General features: G+C 39.1%; 1 long non-coding RNA gene across 3 annotated transcripts in view; it reads right to left on the reverse strand.

Moving 5' to 3' along the window:
* Nucleotides 1–17,132, reverse strand: part of LOC122240419 — a 113,490-nt gene that overhangs the window by 95,542 nt on the left and 816 nt on the right. For all 3 annotated transcript variants that reach the window (XR_006220153.1, XR_006220152.1, XR_006220154.1), the window contains exons 2-3: nucleotides 15,790–15,892; nucleotides 3,122–3,264 (exon numbers count right to left, since the gene is read on the reverse strand). This is a non-coding gene — a long non-coding RNA (uncharacterized LOC122240419). The remainder of the gene's footprint in view (nucleotides 1–3,121; nucleotides 3,265–15,789; nucleotides 15,893–17,132) is intronic.

Consider the following 17,132-nt stretch of genomic DNA (forward strand, 5'->3'; position numbering starts at 1 on the left):
TATGGCTGATGCCTGCTTCTTTGGCTTCATCTACAACTATTCTCAGCAAGTAGCTTTCCTTTTCCTGAGGATTCTCTTTCACACAGCAGTGCCTTTAAACTTGACCTTCCCTTAGCCTGGGCCCCTCTTCTTTCTCTGCTTTGACTGAAAACTCTCATTTCATGACCTCTGCTGCCAGCCTTCCTGGAGCCCTGGGGAGAGTTGTACCCTGGACATACAGCTCTTATAGTTCTTCTTTCTCAGCTTGTAAATATTTATTTTTTTCCCTGCGCTAGTTAGTACTTAGGGGACTTGTCCTATAATTGCACAAATTATATGTTACAAAAGGAACAGCAAGATTTCCTCCCCAACATTTTAAAAAGGACTGAGAAAATATTGTTTGCACCACAGAATACATTTTTATGCTATTGGTTTTGTTTGTTTGTTTGAGAGGGGTAGTGAGAGAGACGGAGAGCGAGCGAGAACGTGAGTGGGGGGGGAGGGGGCAGAGAGCGAGCGAATTTTAAGCAGTCTCCACTCTCAGCGAGGAGGCCGACATAAGACTTGATCTGGCAACCGTGAAATCATGAACTGAGCTAAAATCAAGAGTCAGACCTTTAACTGACTGAGCCACCCAGGTGCCCCTCACAGAATACATTTTTTTAAAAACTTTTGGGGCGCCTGGGTGGCTCAGTCAGTTAAGCGTCTGACTTCAGCTCAAGTCACGATCTCATGGTTCATGAGTTCGAGCCCTGCGTAGGGCTCTGTGCTGACAGCTTGGAGCTTGGAGCCTGCTCAGGTTCTGTGTCTCCCTCTCTCTCTGCCCCTCCCCTGCTCACACTCTGTCTCTCTCTCAAAAATAAATAAACATTAAAATTTTTTTTAAAATATTTTTGCGTGTCCTTGGAGAGCTAATGGAGATTTTTACAGGACCTCCAAATATGTACCATGCTCTGTCTTTATGCAGTCTCTGCCTGCTAAACCTTTATTGAATATGATATTACAACACTCTTATGCCAGAAAAGCTGCTTTAGGTCTTAATCAATTTCACAAAATGTTAATGGGGTAATAATGATCATTACCATGAATTTTTAGTGTTAAAAAGAAAGAAAGGGAAAAAGACACTGCTACATGCTCCAGTGCCTTTTAAAAAGTCACTCTAAGAAATAAAAGGGAACTCAACTGCACTCCCACAATTGGGTCACAAGCTCCATTGGCTGAAGTAGTTGAGTGCTCAGTTACATGAAATAGTTCTGTTTCTCAGAACTTGTCCAAAGGGATCTCCCCTGCCTGCAGAGATAGAAGTAAGGAAAAAAGAATCTTTCCTATACCTTTAAGTTTGACCTGCCCCATTTTCCCCTCCCTTCCTGTCCCTTGATTTAAGCCATTGGGGAGGTATGGAAATAAAATGGGAAGCTGGCAAGGGACGAGATTTTGAAGGATGAAGGGGAGGGCAGTGGTGGGGACTTACGAGGTATGTATGTCTGTTGTGGCCAAGGTTACATGAAGTCAACCGCAAAGCTCCAGTAATCTCACCACTTCCTACTTTACACAGTAACAGGCTGAGCTCAGGCTGGACTTAAAACTGAGTGGTCTGTAGTGAACTCACCTGTTATACATCAGTTTCTCCCAGAATAATATATATATTTTTATCATTATTGTTGAGATTTTAAGTGTGTTTATTCTTATTAACCAATGTGAAAACAATTTACTTAGTACTGGGCTGGAAAAAAAAAAACCACAAACAGACTCCATTCTAATATAAAAATGAACATGCTCATGATAGAAAATTGGAAAAATACAGCTAAATGTAAAGAAAAAAAATTCACCTATATTCAAAGATCTTTATATAATTGGGACTCTATTAGATTTACTTTTAACACTTAAAAAACTTTGTAACAAGCTCTTGCCTTGTTTTTAGAAGCTACTTAAGCATTGTTTTTTATAGCTACACAGTACTCTTGGAAGTGGATATATTGTAGTTTATATAACCATGTCTCTACTACTAGGCAATAAGCTTGTATCAAATTTATTTTGGATTAATAATATGGATTTAAACCTTTCAATAGCTGTCAATACCAGCAATGAATAAATGAGAACTCTCCAAACAAGGTGGAGGCAGCAGGAGGGGAACAGATCAGGAAGCATTTTAGTCACTGGTTTCCTTTAGTCAAAAAAAAAAAAAAAAAAAAAAAAAAAACCAAAAAACAAAAACAGGTACAATATCACTGAATTCTAAACAAAAGCAGGAAGTAACTCTGAAATTTCCTCAAGAATAAAGTATTTCATAAGCTTCTGTTGACTTGAAGGTGGGACCAGTTCTAGGAAGGCTTTGGGGGAAGAGAGTAGTATTGGATAAGGAGCACAAATACACGAAAGATGGTATAAAGACATGAAGTTGGGAAAAAGAACACTAGTTCTTAACAGGACACTGTTAACTCTTAGCAGACTTTTCCACCCATTATGGCTTTTAATGGGGACTAGACTCTGAGAAGCTTGCCACAAGTCCTTAAATCTCGGAAGAACACTGGGGCACCTGGGTGGCTCAGTGGGTTAAGTTTCTGACTCTTGATGTCAGCTCAGGTTATGATCTCATGGTTCATGGGATCAAGCCTTACATTAGGCTCCAAGCTGACAGCACGGAGCCTGCTTGAGATTCTCTCTCTCCCCTTCTCTCTTCCTCTCCCCCACCAAAATAAATAAATAAACTTAAAAAGAAAAAAATTTTTAAATCTTGGACACTTTCTTTAACACAAATTTTAACAGCCATTTGTTAACAGTGATCCCCTACCTACCCTATGTGTCTTTTCACCACATCATTCACCTTTTCCATGCCCCCCAGACTTTACCAGAAACAGATTCAACAAGGCGCTGGAATCACCACTGTGGAATGCTTTTAAAGTGAAATAGAATTTAAAGTCTTCCTAAAACCCAATTTCCCCAGACCTTTGTGTCAATCTAGGGAAAATGAAATGCTATGTATCATTATATTTTTATTTAATTTTCACTTAATTTTTTCTTAAAAAGTTATCTTAAAATTTTGAATTCACTCTACATGCTTTGCCCAAAATGTTTCCAATTATTTATTGTCACACTCTGTCTTCACAAAACCCTGAGAGATGGACAGGGCAGGTATTATTACCTTTATTTCAGAAATAAGAAAACAGATGAAGAGAGTAAAGATGCTGCCACCAGAACCCAGATGTGTTGTCTTCTGGCCCAGGGTATCTTTTCCTACACAATATACTGTCACAGTGGCTTTGGCAGAGAGCATTGTTGGAGAGTCTGTGGAGACATGATTTGTGTTTCTGTGATCAGGTATCTCAAAGCAGTTTTGTTCTTATTTCAAACCTGACATAAAAACCCTGAGTTTTTCCTGAGGCATATATAGATGTATTCTGTTTTAAAATATCTCCAAGCTTCTTCAAATCTGGATTTTAAAAAATTTTTACCTAATTAAGCCACATAGAGGTAGGAACCAAAGATAATTTTAGCATTCATTTTTCCAAATAGTTAACAAGGATAAAGATAAATCTTTACATAAGTAACATACTTGAAAGACTATGTTGAGGGGCACCTGGGTGGCTTAGTCAGTTGAGCCTGATTTCAGCTCAGGTCATGGCCTCGCGGTTTGTAAGATTGAGCCCTGCATCGGGCTCTGCGGTGACAGCCTGCTCTCTCCCTCTGCCCCTCTCCCCACTGGTGCTCTCCTTCTCTCTCTAAAACAACAACAACAACAAAAACTATTTTGAGGTTTAAAATGACAAAACTAGGAAATGCAAATGTGTCTCTTAAAAGCAGAAAAATCTACACTATATGTGGTTTAAATTAAATAAGTGAATATTTATCTTAATGTACCAAGTTCTGTTAAATAAGGGAGAACAGTTCTTTTCTTCCTTCCTTTCTTCCTCTTTCCTTTTATTCTCTTTTCTTTCTTTCTCATTCTTTTTCTTTCTTTTTTTAAATAACCAGTTTTATAAAGGCTCAGCCTAAAAAATTCATCAATAGGAAATGCATCTATATGCATGTGTAAGGCTGCTTGCCTTTTAAAATAATGACTTTTTTATAAAGCTGGAATGTTAAAAGAGTCTTGAAGAACACACAACTGAAATAGAACATATTTTCTATATATCATACTTTAATGTATCATTGATTTTCTTTTTAAAAATGAAAGGAAAAGTGATATTGCAAGCTTCTTTCATTAGGGATGAGGAGGTCTGTGTGTGTGTACATATGTATACACATGTTCATGTCTGTTGTTGAAGAGCAGTTTCCAAGACCCCTCAACTCTCCTCTGAATTGGTTACATTTAGCACTTGACCACATTGAATTTAACTCTTTACTCCAGACTGGACTTGTATTGTTCATGTTTCCTGAAAAACCTGTAATATCTTAAGGTTAAGAAGCCTGTCTTGTATTTCTTTTGTATCCTCCACAGTGCCTGCCACAATGTTTGTATTAGGTTTAAAGATGGGGCATCTGGGGGTGCCTGGGTGGCTCAGTCAGTTAAGCGTCCGACTTCAGCTCAGATCATGATCTCACGGTCTGTGAGTTTGAGCTCCGTGTCGGGCTCTGGGCTGACAGCTCAGAGCCTGGAGCCTGCTTTGCATTCTGTGTCTCCCTCTCTCTCTGTCCTGCCCCTGCTCATGGTCTGTCTCTCTCTGTCTCAAAAATAAAAACATTAAAAAAATTGTTTTTTAAAAGATGGGGCGTCTGGCTGGCTCAGTTGGTGGAGCTCGCAACTCTTGATATCAGGGTTGTGAGTTCAAGCCCCACATTGGGTATGGAGATTGCTTAAATATCAAATCTTTTTTAGGGCACATGGATGCTTCAGTCGGTTGAGTGTTCAACTCTTGATTTCGGTTCAGGTCATCATCTCATGGTTAATGGGATCAAGCTCCGCATCAGTCTCTGCACTGATGGCATGGAGCCTGCTTGGGATTCTCTCTCTCCCTCTTTTTCTGCCCCTCCTCCAACTTGCTCTCTCTCTCTCAAAATAAATAAATAAACTTAAAATCATTTTCTTTTTTTTGAAAGAAAGAAATGCACCCAATGTTCCATGAGAACCAGTCCTATTAACCATCCAATCTTTGAAATAAATTGTTTTCATTCTCTAACTATAAAACTAAATGCTAATATTATTTTGTGGAACATCTTGACACCATAATAATCTGCATTTATATGATATGGTTGCAAATATTATTATTATTGTGAAAAATACTATTTTTGTGCTTGCTCTCTGTATATTTTAAGGTCTCAGACATAATTTTATAAATGTAGTAAACAGGAGTAAGTAAGTAATAGCATAGAGTCCACAATCCCCGAATCTCTAGTAGATTGCATTTAAGGGTATGGAGAGACCCCCCAGGAGGGAGAGTTGCAGACATCATAGAGTCATCTGGGAACTCAGACACTTTAACTCATACCAGAATATAGCACTGCTACAGAGAAACCTCTTGTCTTAGCCAAGTCTAAAATCAATTCCTTTCGAAGCAACAGGTATTTACTAAAACTACTTTTGTTGTATTCTTTCTTTCCCTCTTTCCTAATTCCAGGCAATTTCCGCCCCTACATCTGGATTCTGATTTACAACCTTATGACCAGCTCATGACTGGTAATAATCTTATTCTTGAGCCCTGCACCTGGATTATTGACCAGGCCACCTGATTCCAACTTTGCCTCTAACTTTCTAACAGCAGATCCAGATGCCGATTGCCCTTGTCTGGGATTTATAGGTGGGTCCATTTCATGTAGCAGTTCTTAATATTTTTGAGGGGTTCCTTGAGAATGTATGAAAACTATGAACTCATCCACTCCAAAAAAAAAAAATGTACATTTATACACACACAAAGATTTGCATACAATTTCAAGAGGTTCATGATCCTACAGAAGCCACTTTCAAGGGGCTTCTGTTGGTAGTAACCTGCAGTGTAAAAAAAAAATAATAATAATAACCTATAAAACAATGCAATCTGGGAGCGCCTGGGTGGCTCAGTCGGTTAAGCATCCAACTTCGGCTCAGGTCACAATCTCGCGGTCCGTGAGTTCGAGCCCCGCGTCAGGCTCTGGGCTAATGGCTCAGAGCCTGGAGCCTGTTTCCGATTCTGTGTCTCCCTCTCTCTCTGCCCCTCCCCCGTTCATGCTCTGTCTCTCTCTGTCTCAAAAATAAATAAACATTAAAAAAAAAAAATTTAGAAAAAATAAAAAAATTAAAAAAAAAAACAATGCAATCTGTATAATAAAGGATCAATTTTTATGCCCACCAATGAATAACTTCCTTTCAACTTTTAGATAGAAGGGAGAAGGAGATAAATACAGCTATCCAGAACTAAATTAATAAACTTCTATGGTTCTTTCTAACCCTGATAAACTAAGTTTCTAAACAGCCACAAAAATTCAAAGCCCTCCTCTGTTTCAGTCACCATAAACAGATGGAATTAATTCTGGGTGGAGTTTGAGAAAAGCTAGCACTTGTCTTTATCACTTCCAAGATTTTTCTTCTAAAAAATCACCAAAGTAATATATGTACATTGAAGAAACGTTGGAGAGTGAGGAAGAGCATCAATAAGAGTTTTAAGTCACTCACAATCCTAGCACTAAAGATACCTAATTGTCAATATTTTAATGTACAAATTTCCAGTCTTTTTTTATTCATATTTGTTAGACTGCCAGGACACCTTTCCTTAAAGTTCTCCTTCCAGTTCAAGTTCTCCTTTTATAGAAGGACCTGTTGTGTGTTCAAAGATTTAGTTCAATCTTTAGGGATGTAAGACACTTCTAGACTACCTAAGACGCCCTAGGCCTATACATGTCTGCACTCTGACTACAGATTCACCCGCCAGTCTCTTCATTTATACACAGTGTGGACTCTAGCTGAAGGCAAGGATCTATCAGAGATTGATATCGTGTCTTATGATTATTAGGTCTGCCATCAATGTTTGTCATTGTGATGATAATTAGTTTTGAAATTCTATTGACTGAGTTGAACATTTGGCTCCACTGCCACCTTCTAGTCTTGTGAACTGGGCAAGTTATATAACTCATCTGTGCCTCAATATTCTCATCTGTAAAATGGGCACATTGGTGGAGAATAAATGAGTTCATACCTATAAAGTATGATGACACAGGGTGTCACCTAGGAAGCACTCAGGAGATGCTATCATTTCTATTCTTTCTATATTATTGTTATCATTATCATGAGGTTTTCTGGTTTGTTAGTTCTGCTCTGTCACTGTTAGTCCAGTCATCTAGTCTACTCTACCCTAGCAAACTCTCCGTAGACCTCAATGATTTTGCCTCAGAGTTTTTCAAGCACATTCCTTTATTCAGTTGATACTTTTTGAGAATGACTATGTGCAGGCCCTACAATTGGCTTTAGATACACCAAAGACCTGTCCTTGGAGTCTCTTAGGAGCAACAGATAAGTAACATAACATAACATAACATAACATAACATAACACAACACAACATAACATAAAAATAACATAACAAAAATAACATAACATAAAACAAAACAAAGTAGATGGGGAGGGGAGAGGAGAAAGTAGGGAGGAGGGCACTTGTTGGGATGAGCACTGGATGTTGTATGGAAACCAACTGACAATAAATTGTATTTTTAAAAATTAAAGTAAAATAAAACAAAACAAAGTAAAATTAAATTAAATTAAATAAGTATTTTAATTCCAAGTGATGAGTGTGACCACGGAAGAAGTACAGGGGACCTAAAGAAGGATGGCAACCAGACTTTGCAGGAGGAGGGAGGTAATGCCTAATCCCTCTCTAAATTGAGTCCTGAAGCAGGAGTTAGCCAAAGAGGTGACAGCCAGAGAGAGAGGTTATGGTTGGAAAATAAGAGATTGGACTATGAGCTCTAAGATCACTTCCAGTTCAAAACTGTAGGACTCTGCTGTCCACCCCGTGTGGAAACCCACTTGACCCTTCCTGCTACTTGCCTAAACCCCTGCCAAATGTGATTTTAGCTTCAGGCAGCAAAAGGGATATTTGGGGAAAGCATGAGCTGCCATTAATGCTCACTAAAGCAGCCACGCTTTTTTTCTTTTGTATGTGCAACTGATATATTCTCAGCATTATGTTAAATGCTACAAAAACTGTGCTTCTAAAAAGTCCCCTCTTCCAACCGAACCACCAGCCCTAAGTCCCACCTAAAAAGAAATTCCACAGTGATGTCTCTGATACTTTGTGGTCCTTGCAACATTTCACTCACAGAGTCCCCCTTAGAATCTCTTGTAGGGCTGGTTTAATGGTGATGAATTCCTTCAGTTTTTGTTTGTTTGGGAAAACCTTTATCTCTCCTTCTATTCTGAATGATAGACTTGCTGCTTGGCTGCATATTTTTTTTCTGTTCATCACATTGAAGATTTCCTACCATTCTTTTCTGGCCTGCCAATTTTCAGTAGATAGGTCTGCTACTAGCCTTATGTGTCTACCTTTGTATGTTAGGGCCTGTTTATCCCTAGCTGCTCTCAGAATTCTCTCTTTATCCTTGTATTTTGCCAGTTCCACTGTGATATGTCGTGCAGAAGATCGATACGAGTCACGTCTGAATGGAGTTCCCTGTGCCTCTTGGATTTCAATGCCTGTTTCCTTCCCAAGATCAGGGAAGTTCAAAGGCATCAAAATTAGCAAAGATGAGGTCAAGCTTTCACTTTTTGCAGATGACATGATATTATACATGGAAAACCCGACAGACTCCACCAAAAATCTGCTAGAACTGATACACAAATTCAGCAAAGTCACAGGATAAAAAATTAAAGTACAGAAACCAGTTGCATTCTTATACACTAATAATGAAGCAACAGAAAGACAAATAGAGAAACTGATCCCATTCACAACTGCACCAAGAATCATAAAATACCTAGGAATAAACCTAACCAAAGACGTAAAAGATCTGTATGCTGAAAACTATAGAAAGCTCATGAAGAAAATTGAAGAAGATACAAAGAAATGGAAAAACATTCTGTGCTCATGGATTGGAAGAATAAATACTGTTAAAATGTCAATACTACCCAAAGCTATCTACACATTCAATGCAGTCCCAATAAAAATTGCACCAGCATTCTTCTTGAAGCTAGAACAAGCAATCCAGAAATTTGTATGGAACCACAGAAGACCCCGAATAGCCAAAGTGATATTGAAGAAGACACCAAAGTGGGAGGCATCACAATCCCAGACTTTAGCCTCTACTACAAAGCTGTAATCATCAAGACAGCATGGTATTGGCACAAAAACAGACACACAGACCAATGGAATAGAATAGAGACTCCAGAATTGGACCCACAAAAGTACGGCCAAATAATCTTTGACAAAAAGCAGGAAAGAATACCCAATGGAAAAAAGACAGTCTCTTTAACAAATGGTGCTGGGAGAACTGGACAGCAACATGCAGAAGAATGAAACTAGACCACTTTCTTACACCATTCACAAAAATAAACTCAAAATGGATGAAGGACCTGAATGTGAGACAGGAAACCATCAAAACCCTAGAGGAGAAAGCAGGAAAAAACCTTTCTGACCTCAGCCACAGCAATTTCTTACTTGACACATCCCCAAAGGCAAGGGAATTAAAAGTAAAAATGAACTACTGGGACCTCAGATAAAAAGCTTCTGCACTGCAAAGAAAACAATCAACAAAACTAAAAGGCAACCTACAGAATGGGAAAAGATATTTGCAAATGACATATCAGACAAAGGGCTAGTATCCAAAATCTATAAAGAACTCACCAAACTCCACACCCAAAAAACAAATAATCCAGTGAAGAAATGGGCAGAAAATATGAATAGACACTTCTCTAAAGAAGACATCCAGATGGCCAACACGCACATGAAAAGATGCTCAACGTCCCTCCTCATCAGGGAAATACAAACCAAAACCACACTGAGATATCACCTGATGCCAGGTGGCTAAAAAGAACAAATCAGGAGACTATAGGTGCTGGAGAGGATGTGGAGAAACGGGAGCCCTCTTGCACTGTTGGTGGGAATGCAAACTGGTGCAGCCACTCTGGAAAATAGGGTGGAGGTTCCTCAAAAAATTAAAAATAGATCTACCCTATGACCCAGCAATAGCACTGCTAGGAATTTACCCAAGGGATACAGGAGTGCTGATGCACAGGGGCACTTGTATCCCAATGTTTATAGCAGCACTCTCAACAATAGCCAAATTATGGAAAGAGCCTAAATGTTCATCAACTGATGAATGGATAAAGAAGTTGTGGTTTATGTATACAATGGAATACTACTTGGCAATGAGAAAGAATGAAATATGGCCTTTTGTAGCAACATGGATGGAACTGGAGAGTGTTATCCTAAGTGAAATAAGTCATACAAAGACAGATACCATATGTTTTCACTCTTATGTGGATCCTGAGAAACTTAACAGAAGACCATGGGGGAGGGGAAGGGGAAAAAAAAAGTTAGAGAGGGAGGAAGGCAAACCATAAGAGACTCTTGAAAACTGAGAATAAACTGAGGGTTGATGGTGGGGGTGGGAGGGAAGGGAAAGTGGGTGATGGGCATTGAGGAGGGCACCTGTTGGGATGAGCACTGGGTGTTGTATGGAAACCAATTTGACAATAAATTTCATATTAAAAAACATTTTTTTAAGCGAAAAAAAAAGAAATTCCACAGTCCTTTGTGTAGCTACCTGCTATAGACTGAATGTTTGTGTCACTCTAAAATTCATGTTAAAATCCTAACTCCCAACGTTGATAGTATTAAAAAATGTGCCTTTATGAGAAAGAATGAAATATGGCCCTTTGTAGCAACGTGGACAGAACTGGAGAGTGTTATGGTAAGTGAAATAAGCCATACAGAGAAAGACAGATACCATATGTTTTCACACTTATGTGGATCCTGAGAAACTTAACAAAAACCTGTGGGGGAGGGGAAGGAAAAAAAAAAAAAAGAGGTTAGAGTGGGAGAGAGCCAAAGTATAAGAGACTCTTAAAAAATGAGAACAGGGGCACCTGGGTGGCTCAGTCGGTTAAGCGTCCAACTTCGGCTCAGGTAATGATCTCACGGCTGGTGAGTTCAAGCCCTGCGTCAGGCTCTGTGCTGACAGCTCAGAGCCTGGAGCCTGCTTCGGATTCTGTGTCTCCCTCTCTCTCTGACCCTCCCCTGTTCATGCTCTGTCTCTCTGTCTCAAAAATAAATAAACATTAAAAAAAAATTTTTTTTTTTTTAAATGAGAACAAACTGAGGGCTGATGGGGGGTGGGAGGGTGGGGAGGGTGGGTGATGGGTATTGAAGAGGGCATCTTTTGGGATGAGCACTGGGTGTTGTATGGAAACCAATCTGACAATAAATTTCATATATTTAAATAAATAAATAAATAAATAAATAAATAAATAAATAAATAAAAATAAAAATAAAAATAAAAATAAAAATAAAAATAAAAATAAAAATAAAAAGTGTGCCTTTAAGGGGCACCTGGGTGGCTCAGTCAGTTAAGCCTCTGACTTTGGTTTCAGCTCAGGTCATGATCTCACAGTTCTTGAGATTAAGCCTTGCACTGGGCTCTGTGCTGGCAATGTGGAGACTTCTTGGGATTCTCTCTCTCCCTCTCTCTGCCTCTCCCCACTCATGCTGTCTCTCTCTCAAAATAAATAAATATAAATTTTTAAAAAACATTTAAAAAAAAGTGTGCCTTTAAGAGATGATTAAGTCACAAGGGTAGAGCCCACATTAATGGGATTAGTGCCCTTAAGAGACTAAGGGGTGCTCCTCCGCCCTTTCCACCTTGTGAGGACACAAGGAACCAGGAAACATCTATGAATGAGGAAGTGAGTTCTCACCAGACACTGAATCTGCCAGCACCTTGATCTTGGACTTTCCAGTCTCCAGAACTGTGAGAAATAAATGTCTGCAATTTACATGCCACCTGGTTTATAGTATTCTGTTACAGCCGCCCAAATAGACTAAGACAGCCACGTTTCATCATTGATCCTTGAGAGGCCCCAATTATTTATGTCCCTTTGTCCTCATAGCTCACTCCAAATCCCCTCCTCACAAACAGCAGCTATACTTCTGGGTAAATGTATAGATCCTTTGTTCTTACCTACTACTACAAACTATGTCTTGTTTCATACAGATTTATTTGTAAATTATGTAAATGATAATATACCTTATTCTCCTTCTTAGGTTTCTCAAAAGGATTCTGTCCTTAAGATCTACCCATGTTGCTTTTTTTTTTTTAAACCCGTGTTGCTTTATGTACTTCTAATTGGTCCTTATGTTACCTGAACCTTAGCAGTGAGTACCTACCCATTTGACTTCTGAACATAGAAGTCAAAATCCTCCTAAGCCACATCAACACACACAAAACAAAAGGCTGATGCAAGTCCTGAAGTCCTTTCTCTAACTCCAAACAAGTGGCACTTTGAGTAATGCTTTACTGCTATTGCAAAGAAGGCAGGATTCTTGTAATATTTTAATGGGAAAGTTAAGTAATACTCCCTCTTTATTTGGACATGTGTTGCTTTTTCTCTTCTGTTTGGGAATCCTTCACTGAGGAAGGAGAAAGCCAACCTCATTAGCTAGAAAACAGAATCTACAGGAAATAACTAAACACATTTTAGTCACTGGGTGACAAAACTAAGATATGTGATTTGCATAAATTAAAAATACATCTACATAAAACAATATATGATTTACAATAATATACAAGAGCAAAATATATATATATTTACGCTGAGGAATATGATCAATTCAATCCTCAGAAGCTGAAGTCCCCAAACCAAAACAATAAACAAAAATCAAGGACAGATTTAAAAATCAGCATAAATAGCCAGAGAGAGAAAGACAGATTATCTGCATTTTCTATAGCGGAATATGATACATGATATAGTTACTATGCCAACAAGTCCATCTATGGATTGCCTCACAGCCTGTAACTCATTTGTAACACAAAGGTATCACTGGATCACCTGGGTTTCTGCACTCCTAGGACTTGTGATCTAGTTATAAGAATGAAATCTTGCTTCACAAGTCAGGGTGAACGCTAATAACCAAATCAGTCACCATTAAATTTTCACATAGAAATGACCATTATAAGTTTTTCAATTCATGGAATAATATTGGCTAAAATTTTTTTGCATAGTGAGTAATTTTTGTCATACCTTCTTATTTTATAAACATATTGCATATTTTACAAACTCCATTTTTTAAAAAATGTTTATTTATTTTTGAGAGAGATAGAACATGAGCGAGGGAGGGGCAGACAGAGAGGGAGACACAGAATCCGAAGCAGGCTCCAGGTTCTGAGCTGGCAGCACAGAGCCCAATGTGGGGTCAAACTCACAAACCGCGAGATCATGACCTGAGCCAAGTCAGACACTTAACTGACTGAGCCACCCAGGCGCCCTGCAAACTGCACTTTTGGTTATTCTAATCATTCTAGACTCTAATATTTGTATCGTGAATGTATACAACTTCTTTCTAACAACGTAGATTTATTTCCACACCCCATGAAATATAAAACATTTCTCTTCTCCTTTCTCTTTCCTTCCTCTCCTCCATTTTCCTAATGGCTTACAAATTCAACAACAATCAGCTCAGGGCCTATCTAGTTTCCTCCACACTCCCAACCCATCTTCCCTGTTCCAACAGCCCAGATTATTTTGAAGGCAATCTCAGAAAGCATATCATTTCAGTTCTGAATACCTGTAAGAGGTAAGGAGTTCCCTTTTTAAACATCATCATACCCCCCCATAACAATAGTTGCTTAATATCATAAAATGTTCATTGTCCATTCCCTAGTTGTCCTAAAAATGTCTTTTTTCTCGTTTATTTTTAGTTTGTTTTAATCTATGTCAAAACAAGGTCCATACGTTATAATTAACATGTCTCTTATATCAAACATTCTTTTTTTAGCCTTTTTCCTCAAACAAAAATGCAGTATTTTTATGTAGCAAAAATAAGCAATTCTGAATGAGGCAGAAGTTTAAAATGCTGTCCTGAAGAAGGTGGTGAAAATGTCAAGTCATTGCCTTTGCAGAGGAGATAAACACTTGGCATATACCTTTCCCTGAATGATAAAGAAGGAGAAAGGGGAGCTGTGCTTCCGGGAAACATTTTTATCAGCCCTCCAAAACAGCACATACAGGTGATGCCTGTACAGTTAAATAGGAATTGAGGAAATAGGAGCTGTAAGTCTGAAAATCATTTCTTTACTTCAGTGAAGGGAAGCTTATAAACAGCCAAACCAGTCTCTTAAAGTTTTGCAAATGCTAGTTGCATTCAACCTTTTTAGGATTTTAATCCTAAAGTTTTAGTTTAATTTAATTTAAGCCTTTTGAATTTTCAACTATTGCTTATTCCATTCTAATCTGTGCCTTTCGTAAAAGAAAGAAAATCATTTTAGATGACATGAAATTGTAATCAAGACTTCCATTTTGCACTGTAAGAGTTTCTGTTACCATCCCACCTTAAACAAAGCTCCTTTTTAATTTTAAAATGGAAAAAAAATCCCAGTGTCAGAACACAACAAATACAAAATAAATACCAGGGAATAGAAGAGGCAAGACAAGCTTACAGTGAGTTAAGCAGGAGTTAAGAATACGGGCTACAAAGACAGAAGGCTGCCCCTGTTTCTTTGCCTGTAAAATGGGGACAATAAATACTGCTGCTGCTGGGATTATTCAAATGTGATCATGAAAAGCACCCAGCACTGAGTGATGTTCGGTAATGACTAGCTATGATTATCACTGGAAAGACATAGGAAGGGATCATTTGTCATGATCAGTTTTACCTTGAGAGACAGAACTTACTTTATGATAATACTGTGAGTCAGCTATAAGGGAAGTCAGCAAGCTCCCTGAACCACACCCCTATTCCACTGCCTCCCATGAAAAGACTGAGGGAAAAGAAATACCCTGCAGAGGGAAAGTTGGTTCCCCTCTCTGATGGCTCCAAATATTTGAAAATAGTACAAGAAATAGCTCGTGTACTATTAGTTCTAGGTAAGACAAGACTGTGCTCAGTGAACTAAACAGATTAACCTGAAATTGGACTCTGATCCCCAAGGAAACAGGCTGGTATAGCCCAGTCCTTACTGGCCCTGCAGAGGAAAAACACCATGTGTCTATCTCAACTGTGATCTGGTTGGATATGATCTAAGCTCTGAACAGTGCCTAAGCGCATTTCAGATGCATAATACCTGTTAGACAATACTAAGCAGGGAGCTTTAGGGAGGGGGGAGGCTGCACCCTAATACTGAGGAAATACTGAGGAACTGACACCGGAAATGAAGATCCAGCATTGTAATTCTGCCTTCCTCTATTCCATCATTTTAGTCAGACAAATTTCCTTTTCTCTTAGCTGTTTCTCAAATAATTACAAAAACTAACTCAATAAATTAACTAACAAAAAAGTAAGGGGTGGTTATTTATATGATAGAATTCTTCCATTCAAATCATTTGTTGCAAAATTCCTTTTAAAATAAAACCCTTCCCTCCCAGTGTGAAAATTCACAGCCCTTCCCAAGCACCCGGCCCTCTCCATTACTCCTCTAACTACTTGAGGAAAAGAGCAGGAAAGGAGCAGGAGGGCAGACCTCCAATGAAAACTTCCTTGTTAATAATATTCCATGTTTGTTTAAGTGCTTTATAGTTTTAATGCACTCTCAGATCCACTGTGGTCTTTTATGAAATGGTATAAACGATACTATACCTATTTGACAGATGAGAAAAGTGACATATAGTGATCGGTGCAGTAAGACCTGAACCCAAGATCTTTTCAACCAAATGCAATGGTCTGGGACCTGACACGAGTGGTCCCAGGTTCATGCTCACCAGTTTTCTGTGCAGTTTTTTCCTCCCTTCAGTGAGTCAGTTCCAGGCATCCTCCTCCTTCCTCCTCAGTGAATTCTGATTCATGCCTCACCTCGTGTAATTACTAAATGGGAAAGATTTGAGCAAACCAACATCCAATCAACTAATATTCACTGAACACAAACTAGAAGCCAGACCTTTGAATTTTTAAGCAAAGGGAAACTTAATCTTCTCTATCATTCAGAAAGACTATGGTGAGATTAATCACTTTAGATATTATTATCTAAAATAATATTTGCATATTGGCCAAAATGGAGTCCCTAGCTAGATGTGTTCAGTCCCTGTTTATAAATCTGGAAACACACTTCAAGTGGCTTCTGTAAGAAAGTAAGGCTTGGACAATGTCTCTGCATAGACTTGATAAGATTTCCAAGTGTGCCATGGTAAAAATCTCATTTCTTAAATCACTCATTCAACATTAGCTTACTGTACAAACTTGCTTGTGCTTGGTTCTGGAGTTAAGAAGAAAGTGATAAAGTTAGATGCAGCAGTCACGAACCTGAAGGAGGTTAGAATCTAGAACAGGAAGACCAGTGCCCTACTCTGGACTCACCAAGGGTCCCCAGGTTCTGAATGGTCAGGCCTCACAACCCTCTGGGCCAAAGGTGGAACCCAGCTACCCCCACCCCGTCTGCAGCCACATGGGCCTTCTCTCATTTCTATGAACTCTCCTGGTTCCTTCTCCCACTGGACTCTATAGAAGTCCCAGTTTCCTCAGCTTTGAAGTTCACCAGGCTCTTAGTGGCCTTAGCTCCACTTCCTCCTTCAGCCGTGAGCTCCTGACTTGCTGCCCTCAGGAAGCCTTTTCTGACTTGCAGGTCTGGTCATATCTGCCTCTGAAACCCTCTACCACCTTCAACCTAATCACATTTGTAGTTTTACATGTACTTGTGTGATTGTTTGATATTTGACTGTCTGCTCTCAGGTGCTTAAGATCCTGACAGGGCTGGGACTGGTTTTAGATGCCAATGCCTGGCACACAGTAGGCCCTCTAGGAATGAAAACGGAACAGTCAAGTATGTGTGGAACTAAGTAGCCTGGGCTCTGTGGAGGGGTCAGGGTGGACTGGGTTAGCTTCTTAAACACTGGGCCTCCCAGTTCCTATCTTAACCCTTGAATGACACTCTGAAATGGAAAGATTGTTTGTCCCAAGTCCCCAGAAGACTTTAAACTCCTGGACAGCAGAAATCCCATTATATTTAGTGTTGTGGCCCCAGTACCTAGCTGCCTGTCACTGAGCATGAAATACACGTGCAAAACACTTCATAAATATTAGTCATTGCCAGTATTAATGAATACATTCC

Source organism: Panthera tigris, chromosome B4 (assembly GCF_018350195.1).
Source record: "Panthera tigris isolate Pti1 chromosome B4, P.tigris_Pti1_mat1.1, whole genome shotgun sequence".
Classification (NCBI taxonomy): Eukaryota; Metazoa; Chordata; class Mammalia; order Carnivora; family Felidae; genus Panthera; species Panthera tigris.